The 13194-nt window shown below is 34.2% G+C and overlaps 1 long non-coding RNA gene across 1 annotated transcript; it reads left to right on the top strand.

Moving 5' to 3' along the window:
- The first annotated feature begins 2319 nt into the window (after window positions 1-2319).
- On the top strand, window positions 2320-2739 carry LOC109161771. Its single transcript, XR_002050953.1, has 2 exons — window positions 2320-2376; window positions 2487-2739. It is a non-coding gene; the product is annotated as an uncharacterized LOC109161771 (long non-coding RNA).
- Window positions 2740-13194: the final 10455 nt, after the last annotated feature.

The following is a 13194-nucleotide window of genomic DNA, read 5'->3' as shown; positions in this document are numbered from 1 at the left end:
AAATATGTATTTATTTTATTTAATGAAGAAAATAGTGGTGTGAAGTGTGAATTTTTTTTTTCTTCTTCAATATAATATATTCCATGAGGATGGATAAGACTGACAACCAACTTGTGTACTGGTGAATCTTTTCTGGTCAGTGGTATACGAGTCCAAAACTCGTAGGTTCATTGCAGATAAAAACACTTTGGTTTTGTTGCCCACTTTCACATCAGGCTCGTCCTTGTAATTAATTGCTGGAATATAATATGCATTATTATTCAGTACTGTATTATTCTTAATGCATGAGATGAGATATATTAGTCAATCTTAATGGGTCCAAATCCATATGTAATAACAACTACTACTTCTACATCACTCATCAAATCATATATATATATATATATATATATATATATATATATATATATATATATATATATATATATACTACACAAAAATTCCACCATACACCGCATACTTACTATTTATATAAATAGAAATAAGAAGTGATATTTTTGTTTTTGAGTGGCGAAAAAAACACGTAGTCACTATTTGATGGTGTAAATTAGGTAAATTTAAAAAATCAGTTTGATTAATGTGTGTGTCCGTGCACTCTCATCCCTTAAGAGAGGTCGGACGTTCGAACCCCTTCTCGATGGAAAAAATCAATCTGGCCTGGTCATCTCTTTGCCTCTTAATTGGGACGGACTGATGCAAATGCTGATTAATCTGAATATGATACGGGTTCAAAGGTGCCTCCTACAGTTATGGTCTTCTCAAGACACCTTATGGTCCGATCCAAAAAAAAAAAAAAAAAAAACTAAAAAAAAACTAGGTAAACCTCAAAAAACCAAGATTATGTGGTCTAATGGTATCAGGGTTGGACTTCTATTTAGAAGGTTGTGAGTTCAAGTCTCAGTGGAGGTGTTATTGGCTCTTTGTGTTTTGCATCAAAAAAAAAAAAAGGTAAACCTCAAAAAATGTTTTTTTTTTTTTTTTAATGAATATGGTATAAAAAGGTCTGAGTTGAGTGAGTTCTATATGGTATGTTAAAATATAAGAATAAAGGATTGAACTAATGATAATATGGTGCAATATTGTAGTTATAAAAAAAAAAGATTTTTTTTTTTTTAAATGTGTATATATAAGAATCAGAATCCTGCCTATGTTTAGTACAGTGGTCAAGAGAAGGTGATTTGTGTCCTCATAATGAAAAGCAAATCGAAAATGATTGGGATTTATTATAGGTTTGATTATATTAATCATTGAATTTGGTTTGGCCTACCAAGTACCAAATAATTTTCAACTTTGGAAAATATTGCAGTTGTGTCTCCGCTCTTGAATGATACAGATTAGTTTGCTATTCTAAATTGCTGTTTGATAAAACTTATTTTGAAATTTACAATTTATTCTAAATTATAAATAAATTATCAGTTCTTTTTTATCCATACATGAATGGGAATTTAAAATTATATATATATATATATATATATATATATATATATATATATATATAAACGGTCTGATAATTATAAATTTTAATAGGATTTGAATATAATATGAAATATATTCTAGAAGTTGGCATTAGTGACTTCTCCTAGGTGCTCAGATGACATTAGTGACTTCTCCTATGTGGGAGGTCATGAGATTGAGCCTCAACAGAGATGTTGTTAGCTCTTTTCATTATACATAAACACACATGCAGAGACGTTGGCTCTGTGTGCTTCATTAGGTTGAGAAAGTATGTTTAAATAGATAATACAATATAATAGATTGGAAAATATTTTGCATTCACATACAATCTCAAGCATGAATATAAGCAGCACACTTAGTCATAGATCTCAATAGGTATACATAAATACTTCTAGATATAAACCACATATTATCTACTATGCACTTCACACAATCATGCTGAAAGATAAAGAAAAAATATATAGTTATACTCTTACTCTTTATTTAAAAAGTAATCCTTTTTTTGTGGAGGATCTCTATTGAGTCACTTGACTCGTTTTTTCTCTTTCTTCATTTATGAATTATTGGGGGAGGTAGGGATTTCACGAATCATACTTTTTTTGTGGAGGATCTCTATTGAGTCACTTGACTCGCTTTCTCTTCTTTCTTTCTTCATTTCTGAACTATTGGGGGAGGTAGGAACTTCACGAATCGTGAATGGACCTATCCGGGCTCGGCAATCTAGCCGGCATAATACTCATCTCGCCCACAAAATCGGTACACGTGGTTCTTATATCTCGGTGGAATCAGGTATCGTATTTTCACTGTGCACACCCCCTAACCGGGATTCCAAGCCCAGCGGGTAGTATCCAACCTAGTAACTCGGAAATATCGACCAAGTTACTTCTAAAATAACTGTCGGTCCTCTATAACACAGTACAGGTTACACCAACTTCACCTAGCTATTTGTTTCTTTTCCTTCATCGTTGCATTGTCAAGGGCTTATGTGGTTTTTGGTTGTCTTTCAAATTGTTGTCAAAAACATTATTCAGGGGAACTTGAACTGGATGCAATCTAGAGAGACCTATTTGAAGTCTCCTGTTTGGCGTGGACGCGAAAATGACATTCGTCCTTTTGGGAACTCAAAAGCATCTGACTCTGCTAATCTTGACAGTGTAGCAGAAGTACAACCCCTATTATCTCAACTTTGAGCATTTATTTGCTTGTTGCTGGAAATTTTCACATTGTTGTATAGAATGCTGATTAAAAGGGGAACATGATAAAAATCATATATGAATCTTCTTACCATGCTGACCTGCTCATTCCTGCATCGTTAATTGTATAAGCGTACTTAGTGAAAAAAATATAATGCTACTGTTTTTGCTTAGCTAATACTTAACTGGTTGGGATGTTGGGTTTGGTATTAATTATCTTCTTATCATCTCATGAACTTGTTTCTGCTTCCCATTTTGACTTGTAAATATTAGCTATCACCCTGACAATTACTTGCAATTTCTTAGCCTTCTCTTTGTTGCAGTGATGGAAAAACAGTCGGAGCTTGTCTTGATCTTAATTATTTGTAACTGTTTTCTTAATCTTTGTCAAATCCATGTAGCCAGATTTTTAGTGAATTTTTTGTTTTTAGCCAAAGATGTATTTCATGACCTGTATTCTGGTGAGAATATAGGGTGTGTTTGGTTGGTGGGTTTTGCCCATAGGAATGGATATGAAAGTGATTGTTATTGTTTGGTTGATAGGTTTTTAGACCCCATGAATTGAAAAATCCATACCCAAATAAAATAAAAGTTTCCTTCCCTTATTCATTCTCAAGCACTACTATTAGTAACCATTCCCATTCCACCATACTACCAAACATGTTAAATACTTTCACCAAAACCCATTACCATTACCAATTATTTGATACCCATTCCGATTCCGATTCCTACGTGCGAACCAAACACACCCATACTGATCCTAAAATCTCTGTAATTGACTAGTCGTGTTGTGGTGGGCAACTATATGGAGGAATTTAAATAATAATAATAATAATAAATATCCCTATCACTCTTCAGTTTTGATTGGCTAAAGTTTCTCTACTGCATGAATTTAAAGATTTGAAGCTCCTATGTGTATTCCTATCTGTTGCTTTGGTACCTTGCATGTATGATTGAGGCAGGCAATTAGTTATTTTCACTTTCTGAAAGTGTTCTTTTAAGCCTTTTACCTTTTATACCTTGATAACTTGTTCTTTCATGACACTTTTTGAGTTTCTGATTCAAACAGGTTTTTGAAAACACAGAGGTCAAAAAGCGAGTTGCTTTATCAAATCCTTATGGAAAGTGGGTCAAGGAAAATTTACGAGCTTTGAAGCCAGCGAACTTCCTTTCAACTATGGTGTTATGGAAACTGAAACAATTTTGAGACGCCAGCAGTAAAAATCTTCATCCTATCTCATCCTTGAAATCTCAAATTGGATTATCATGATTTTCTAAACATTAACATTGGCTTAATTAACAATTGAGAACTGGAAGAGTTTCTTGCATAGTTGCATGTCATTCACAATCGTGTGTACAATATTTATAGTTATGAGTATACAATAATTTTTAGTTATGCTAGGCTACAACCATAACTGAATGATATACATGAAGTACTAATCTAGATAAACTAGAAGTCCCGTGACTTCCCAATATGCTATCCAGCTAATTCAGTTTCGTAGATTGATGTTCAACTTTTATTTAAGGGAAAATGACACTTTTTACTCCTGAGTTATATACTTATAGAACTTTTTCCCCCTTAATTATTTAGGTAAGCACATTAGCTCCCTCAATTATTATAAAAGTGGTGTTTTTTCCCCCTAATATATTAAATTGACATTTATACCCTTAAAGTAAACATTTTATTTATTTTACTACTCAAACAAATTATTGCGTATACATAGGGATGACCACGGTTCGGTTTGAATTGAACCGGATACTAAAGCAATCGAATTAATAGTTTACGGTTATAATTCAGATCTAGAACCCAATATTTAAATGTCAATTTATTAAAATTATGTATCAAAAAAATTGAATCTTGAACCGTGAACCGGCGGTTCCGGATCTGATTCGCGATTTTGAACTGTCTTTATTATAAAATTTTATTTTTTTATTTTAAAACAGTCTAAATTCAACAATAAATGTATTTTATTTTTTCAGTTCGGAACATGAACCGTCCATTCCGGTTCACGATTTTAATAAACTCTAAATATCAAATTTCGATTCTAAATTGTAATTGGAATATTTCGGTTTGGTTGCTATAGTGTTTGTTTAGTTTGAACCAAATTATGATCATAATTTGTTGGAGAAAATAATAAATTAAATATTTAGTTTAAGGGTAAATATGTCCATTTAACATTTCAGGGGGAAAAACAGCCACTTCAATAATTTAGAGGGAAAAAATGCTATAGGTATATAACTCAGGGGGAAAAAGTGCCATTTTCCCTTTATTTAATTTTCAAAATACAGTAGCCCTTGTGAAAAATAACTTTCTTCAGGGCTTTGATATGTGACTCCTGGTAAAAATTTCTGCAGAAAGCAAAGTGGAGCATTTTAAGTAATTGCAAGAAAAGATGATAGACCGTTGAGATGTGAAAAAGTAAATGTATTCTAAAAATTAGTAGAAGACAGATGTAGAGACACGTGGAGAGGCCTTTTTTTTTTTTTTTTTTTGCAAACTAGAGATGGAATTTTTAGGCGTTCTATCCATTATATACCGTTTTCTCTCAAATTTATTATTGATCCAAACGACGCCGTTTTCTCTAGGGTTCCGTAGGGCTTGGGCTTCGTTCTCTCTTCTCTCTCTAGGCTCGGGCTCCGTCCTCTCCTCTCTGGTCATGGAAGATGTAATCGGAGATCAAGGAGTGATTAGCGGTGAAGATGTAATCGGAGATCAAGGAGTGATTGGCGGTGAAGATGTAATCGGAGATCAAGGAGTGATTGGTATTGGCCGTGTCGAAGATCAAGGAGGTATTGGCCGTGTCGAAAATCAAGGAGGGATTGACGGTCAAGATTTAATCGAATTGCAACGTATAAATCTGCAAGATGCGATAACATCTGAGGTTAATGAGATTTCACGACTTGAATGCGATTTGATGGAAGCTTACCAATATTTAGAAGTCCGACGAGTTGCTCTTACCAATTTCAATTTGGCAGAGCAACGGATGAATGAGGCAAATATGGTCCTTCTTAAAGCATTGGAGGGTGCTCCTGAGCAGTTACCACCTAATGAAGCAATAATATCGTCTAGTAGTGGGTCTTCTAGCACGGATAGTAATGCCTCCCCAGTTTGTATTCAATCAAGTGAATCCCTATCTATTATTGAATCATCAAATGCTGCTGGTATTGTTATTGAATCAACTGTTGATAATAATGAGTAAATCACCCTTTGAAATTTTGAAATTATTACTGGTGCTCTAAGTGGCGTAGTTGGGCGTGTGGCTAAAAGAAGAGGTGGTGCTCTAAGTGGCGTAGTTGGGCGTGTTGCTAAAAGAAGAGGTGAATCGTTTGATAAGAGTAATCAGATAGCCCCTTCAGCTTGTCTCCAGGTTGGGCGTGTGGACTGAGCAAGCGGGCTTAAGCTTGGACGCCACCAATACCCATAACCGGGTGAACCCAAAGTGGACCGAACAGGCTCTGATACCATGTTATAATTTAAGATTGGGCCATGGTCACTCAACTGGGCTATAATGCACATGGGCCAAACCACACTAAAAGATTGAATCCAACAAATTAGCTAGTCTAACCCATGGCTTTATAAACCCATATGTTCTCTCTTATTTGATAGATGTGGGACTCTTAACACTCCCCCTCAAGTGGACAACCGGGCCATTTTGAATCTAACCGGTTGACCACTTGAAATTGGACCAGACCCTCCCCCTTAAACGAAAGCTCTGGACGCCACCAAAGTGGACCGAACAAGCGGGCTTAAGCTTGGACGCCACCAATACCCATAACCGGGTGAACCCAAAGTGGACCGAACAGGCTCTGATACCATGTTATAATTTAAGATTGGTCCATGGTCACTCAACTAGGCTATAATGCACATGGGCCAAACCACACTAAAAGATTGAATCCAACCAATTAGCTAGTCTAACCCCATGGCCTTATAAACCCATATGTTCTCTCTTATTTTATAGATGTGAGGCTCTTAACACTCCCCCTCAAGTGGATAACCGGGCCATTTTGAATTTAACCGGTTGACCACTTGAAATTGGACCAGACCCTCCCTTGAAACGAAAGCTCTGGACGCCACCAAAGTGGACCGAACAGGCTCTGATACCATGTTATAAGACCTTATAAACCCATATGTTCTCTCTTATTTTATAGATGTGGGACTCTTAACACTCCCTCAAGTGGAATCTAACCGCTCCCCCTGAAACGAAAGCTCTGGACGCCACCAATACCCATAATCGGGTGAACCCGAAGTGGACCGAACAAGCTCTGATACCATGTTATAATTTAAGATTGGGCCATGGTCACTCAACTGGGCTATAATGCACATGGGCCAAACCACACTAAAAGATTGAATCTAACCAATTAGCTAATCTAACCCATGGCTTTATAAACCCATATGTTCTCTCTTATTTTATAGATGTGGGGCTCTTAACACAGTGTTTATACTAGATGTCTAAGCCGGAGGTTTTCAAGAGCACGACTCAAGACATGTATGGTATATTTGGTGAAGTCAAGTTGGGTTTGAACTCAAAGCCTGAGTTAGAGGAGGTAGATGAAAGTGGTATAGACCCGGAGGAAATTCATGAGGTGGATGAAAGTGGTATAGACCCCAAGGAAATTCAGGCGCTTATGACCGAAGCTGACCTTTCAAGGGCAGATGCGGTCGATGTTCTCAAGGGCTCGCTCAAGTTAAAAAAATCCCAGTAAGTAACCCTGTTGCTCTCTCTCCGCTGAGTGCACCTTGTAGTACACTATGAGTGCATCTTATAACTCTGCATTTTGAATGTTGGTTGTTGAGTGCATCTTATAACTCTGTATTTTGAATGCTAGCTGGCTGGTGCACACTATAAATTTGCCATCATTGTTTGAGTATTGGGCTTAGATTTCTTAGCATTTCTTCTTCATTACTCTCTTCTCTGAGTAGTTATGTTGTGCATCCGTATGCACCATGCATGGTGCATACGGATGCAAAAACGACGTCATTTTATTAAAAACGCGCGTCTCCCCTTTAAAAAAAAAATTCAGGTTCGATTCCCAGCAACAACATTATGTTGTTCATTCATTATGGAATTTTAGTTCATAGATTATGGAATTAGGGGGTGTTTGGTTGGATGGAAAATATTTTTCATGGAAAATGTTTTCCTAAAAGTGAAAGAAAATGATGTTTTATGTTGTTTGGTTGGTTGGAAAACATTTTCCATTGGAAAAAGTTTTCCTTGAGAGTGAGGAAAACAAATTCCTAGCTCATCCTAGGTATTTTGTTTTCCATGAAAAACTAATATGACAATTTTACCATCACCTTCTTTATTAATTACTCTTATTATTATTATTATTAAATTATTATTATTATATTATTATTGTTGTGTAGGGTTATATTTGTCATTATACACATTATTCCTTACCATTCCAAACTCAACCAAACAATGGAATTCATATTCCCAGTAATTTCTTTTTCCACCAACCAAACAATGTAATCTATTTTCTTGGAATTTATTTTCCATGGAATTTCAATTCCATTTCCTTTCAAATATTTTCCAGCGAACCAAACGAGTTGTTATAGTTCATCGATTCTGGAATTGTAGTTCATCGATTCTAAAATTTTAGTTCATAGATTCTGGAATTTTAGTTCATTCATTCTAGAATTTTTAGTTCATAGATTAGATTCTGGAATTTTAATTCATAAATTCTGGAATTATAATTCATCGATTCTGGAATTTTAGTTATATGTTGTTGCTGGGGAACATGAATTTTTTTTTTAAGGGGAGACGCGTGTTTTTGCATCCGTATGCACCATGCATGGTGCATACGGATGCACAGCATAATTTGCCCTCTTCTCTTGCTTCTTCATGGGTACTTAACAACTAAACAACATAAAGAGTGATTTTCAAAGTGTGTTTCAAATTCATATATGATTTGAGTATAATAGCTTTTAATTTGTGTTTATATTTTTTAAAATGGATATATATACTCTTGCAATGCTATTTATATATATATATATATATATATATATATATATATATATATGGATTAATATTAATTAATTATTAGTTCTCTAATTTCCTAACCCTTTTTATTAGATAACATTATTAATTAAATTGACAAATGATGATAATTATTAGATTAAATAATATCTAAAAACTAATAGTATATAATCAAATAGATTAACATTTAACTATTATCACCATTATTCACCATTATATAATTAAAATTGTGATAATTATTAGATTATATTAATTTATTATATATGAAATTGAAGCTGTAGTGTATTGTAATAACTATCCACGTACAAACGTGTTAATGGAAACCAGTCTATGCTATCGTTTATAAAGATGCTTTACTAATAGAATTTCTAATCCTGCAAACTGCATTGCCTTAAACACTTAAATCGTGCTAATCAGAATGGGATAGCACAGATGCATGATATGAGTGCCTAGGACTTCAAATCGTACTTCTATCATTTGTGAGCTTCATCTTAAGGTTGAAGGAACACAAACGCCTTTTCAGTTGTAATTTTAGATAAATTAAAGGCATTATAGCTACCAACTACCAGCATTGATGAGCAAGTGAGATATCAGGTTGAAACATTCTTCTGTCTTCCTAATCAGCACATTAGTTGGTGGTATATATTGGCATTTTAACAACTCTTAATTGCAACAAAAAGAATGATTACCATCATTGCCAATAGGAAATCGCATACTCCTAGACTGCTCAATACAGAAAAACTTACCATGGGATCACTTCCGCAAGAATCGCTGGTATAAACTGATCCACTCTCATATATAATTTAAAACCATTAACCACCTCAAATGCAACACTATCTGGTCTAATGACCCCAACTGCATATTTTAGTTCATCTTCGGCACCCTGCAAGATATTACCACAGCAAATAGAATATAAACCAATGGGACAAAAGATGTACCAACTAACTAATAAATAAATAAGTAAAACAAAAACAAATAGAAGATGATACACTGCATAAGAACAGTTGGCACTTGCCAACTTTATGGCCTAAGTTTCTTGATAAAGATTTATGAAAGTATATATACAACGGAAAATGGTGCATAAACAACATTTTCCACTATGGGATTAGGCACCATGGTCTCTATTACTTGCAGAAAAGCATCAGAAAGAAGTGAATAAAACGTGAGTTCTAAAACAGAATATTAGCATAAGATAAATGAAATGATAGGATAAGAGCGGAATAGAGGAGAAAGTGTGCATGACTCAGTAACAATCATAAAATAATAATAATAATAATAATAACAACAACAACAACAACAACAACAATAATAATAATAATAATAATGTTAAATTAGTAACAAATACGGAGTAGTACAATTGGAGATGCATAATGCACAACATCCATCATTTCATAACATTAAAAGGCCTATTTGTAATATCATTCAAATGTACAATTGCATAAAGCACATTCTAAGATTGATGCAAATATATAGAAAGTCAACTTTATCTCATTCACCTTTATAATATAGATAGAGATACATACATTTCAAGAGATTGTAAGATGGAATATACCTGAAAAATGTTGACTCTGCCTCAGTAGCAACAGCCTTAGCTAAGTAGGACTTCCCTGTTCCACGAGGACTATATAAAAGAAAAGCTCTCCACGGGCGCCTCTTGCCTATAAAGAACAAAAGGTTCTCATATTGTAACTGATATAAACTAACACTGGCCCTACCTCCCCGGCCCCACGCCGGAAAACCCCCGAATACAAAAACACAATAAAATCAAAGAAAAAACAAACAAAAAAATGAAATCAGAATACCTTGACGACAACCAGAAGCATTCTTCTTTTGATGCTTTGATCGCCTAACGGAAGAGCCAGCCATGGAGACTATCACGATGCTACAGGCATAGCGTGGCACCGGAAAAACCAACGAGCTCGACAGGAACGACTGGCAAGAACTGAGCGGATAGCTATGGTGAGAGTGTCGTATGTTGAAAAGGATTTCGAGAATCAAACCCGTTGCACCTTCCGATAAAAAACCCGAAATTAAATTTGTAACGTAATAAAGAATATGGCAAATGACTCCAACACCCCTGCCTATTTACAACTCAGCGCACACAGTTAAAAAATCCAAACAAATCGGCACGTTAAAATTTCAAAATAAACGATCAGATCTAATCACACGATCTCACCTAATTAAGGTGGTCTTTAGATCATATATATATATATATATATATATATATATATATATATATATATATATATATTATTGAGGACATTATTGTAAATTGATCCATATAACCTAAAATATAACCATGGACTAAACAAGGTAATATTATATTACACCATCCAAATCAAACACACAAGGTAATCTTACATTCCCAAAATCTCACATTACCTTCAAGGAGGTAATCCTATTACCTAGGGTAATCCAAGATTCTGTGAACCAAACGCTCCCTTACAGGGCGTTTGGTTTAAGGGAATTTAAATTCCCTTCCCACCTAATTCCAAAGGCCACAAAATTCTCTTGTTTGGTTGAAAGGAATTGTAATTCCCCCATTTTCATGGAATTAAAATCTCATGTCCCCCTAAGATTTTAATTCTTGGATTTTAGGAAGAAAAAAAAAACAGTGATGAGTCAAAATTATCCCTCCCTTTTTAAACCTAAAATCAATGTCTCACAACAACAAATGGACATTTTGGACTTTATACTACTTATTCCCTTTCAATTCCCATGTATACCAAACATTGGAATTGAAATTCCAGTAATTCTATTCCTGTAAACCAAACACTAGAATTTAAATTTTCACTTTATTCCCAGTAATTTATCTCCCATGGAATTGCAATTCCTTTCCCACGTAATTCCCCATCTCCAACCAAACGCCCTGTTAATGTATAATAGCTTGTACACCACATATGAGAAGTAAACCACACTATAATGACTAGCATAAGGCTTGGGTGGTACATATGGCACCTCTTCCTCAAAATCTTCATTTTGCATAGGTTTGGTGTTTTCAAAGCTTTCATCAATAGTCTTACCATCATTAATGATTTCTATGGACTTTGCTTCTTCTGGCTGATTTGGTAACTTACCTGGCACATGCCCTTGAAAAACTTTAGCGATTTGCCCTACTCGTACTTCTAACTTTCTTATGGAAGCCTCATTTCTTGCAAGTGATCCTTCATTTCGTTAGAACCATTGTTCATTTGCTTCTTGTTGCATCTTGAATCGTTGATCATTTGCTTCTTGCTGTCTAGTGCAAGCCTATATAAAATCATTCAAGGAATCCTCCAAAGAAGGATGACTTGACTAAAAATCATTTTGATTATTACCCTAAGAAAAATTAGAGTGATATGATATTCCAAACTTGGATTATAAGAATTATAAAACGAGTCATTCACAGGCCTCTAATTAAAAACATTTATTGAATTAACATGTCCAAAATCATTATTATTTCTCTTATTTACAAAAGGATTATTTTGGATTGAACTTTAAAAAAAGCACACCTTTTTCACTTGTTTGGTTAATTCTATTATTTGAAAAGTCAAATCGGTATTGAAATTAACCTCATATATTGCAGTAAAATTAACGTTTTCAAATGTTTGTTTACTGACAAATTGAATGATTAACCATGTTAATTTTGAATTAATTAAGCAGTTTGAAAGCGAAAAAAAAAAGAGAATCTTTTTGGTCCGAAACCGCGAAGAAGTGTTGGAATCAAAGGATGGAAGGAATCATTTGAATAGGTAAGGTTTACTCAAATTAAACTTAATTATTGCAAGAGTTCAACTTATCAACGTAGTACATTTGAATAATTTGAAATATTTTCCAGAAGTCATTTTCCTATTTTCCAAACGGATATTTAGTTAAAGATTTTTTTTTTTTTTGAAAATCGACCCTTAGTAAAAGGTATGTGTGCTAGAATATTATGAAAATAAATTCGATAAACAAGCATGAAAAAATGAAAAATTCAATTTATCAACGTAGAGTCGTGTGACACTCACACTTTTTTAAAAATCTTATTTATTATATCCCAAGATGGTAGGAGCAATGTATCCTAGGTTTCTAAGGTAAAATGAACATTGGCTTAAAGTTTGAGTACTCAAACAAATAAGTCTGGCGGACAAGAACATTGGTAGAGCACAAAATTTTTGGAAAAGAGTAGAGAACATAGGTTAGTTGTTGTTCAGTGTAAAATTCCCTGCTCAATCAAGATATATATAGGAAATGATGGTTAAATAACATTTAACATGACATTAACACTAATTTGAAAATCACTATCTACCCTTTATAACAAACAATTTAATTAATTCTACAAATTAAAATTGAAATGAATTCCTTAGAATCATAATTAAAGCTTTTCAGAATGGTACATCCAAAAAGTATGCCTATAAGGTTACTCCAATAAATGAAATCAAAGTAAAATGACTTTTGAGCAACACAAACAACTTCTCGATCATACGGTTTTTAACATTCATGTACACATATTGCCGGTGCACATGACTCAAGTCCTTTATACTCGTTTTGGAATCTGATTTGCATCTCCCTAGGCGCGAGAGAGACTATCTATGTTTCACAATTCA

Source organism: Ipomoea nil, unplaced genomic scaffold (assembly GCF_001879475.1).
Source record: "Ipomoea nil cultivar Tokyo-kokei standard unplaced genomic scaffold, Asagao_1.1 scaffold2926, whole genome shotgun sequence".
Lineage (NCBI taxonomy): Eukaryota > Viridiplantae > Streptophyta > Magnoliopsida > Solanales > Convolvulaceae > Ipomoea > Ipomoea nil.
Note: the sequence above shows the minus strand (reverse complement) of the source record. Positions and strands in the feature narration are given on the sequence as shown.